This window comes from Octopus bimaculoides, chromosome 18 (genome assembly GCF_001194135.2).
Source record: "Octopus bimaculoides isolate UCB-OBI-ISO-001 chromosome 18, ASM119413v2, whole genome shotgun sequence".
In the NCBI taxonomy this organism is placed as follows: domain Eukaryota; kingdom Metazoa; phylum Mollusca; class Cephalopoda; order Octopoda; family Octopodidae; genus Octopus; species Octopus bimaculoides.
In genome coordinates this window covers 20,018,433-20,019,070 of record NC_068998.1, presented here as the reverse complement: position 1 = coordinate 20,019,070, position 638 = coordinate 20,018,433, and positions in this window count along the sequence as shown.

Genomic DNA, 638 nt, shown 5'->3' with positions numbered 1-638 from the left:
AGTTATGTAATAACATGAAATTAGTTACCCGATAGTAAGAATTCAAATAAAGTAGCCCCGAAAATAGCTTTAATGCGTTCTCAGAGTATATAGAACTTAGGAGGAAATACTAATAAGGTATGTATACTAAAGTCGTGAAGCATGTTACCTAATAACAGGTTAATCAGATATGAGATAATAACAATTCAAAGTAAATAACTCTGAAAACGGCTTTGCACGTTCCCAGAGAATATTACCCTCAGGGGCGCTAGTGTTAATAACTCACTAACCGAAATAAGTGGATCTATAATTTAGGAAAATACTATTTACTTGTTTAAGGGTTGTACTGCATACATTCCGAAAATAACTCTAACAGCTTAAATACTAAGAAATAAGCAGACTCAGTTTCATTTTTACCGAATAATTTAGGAATGAATGGGTTATTTCCCTTGGTTATATATACGAATCCCTTCCAGGGCCCTATTATTGATTTTTTTTCAACAATCTGAATATGCCATGAGGTTTCCAGACATGAGTTCTACTCACGTGTCAAGTTTCATCAAAATCGATAAAACTATGTAGGAGGAGTTAGCTAACAACTCCACAAACACACCCACAGACAGAATTTCCCACATATGTGTGTGTGTGTGTGTGTGTGT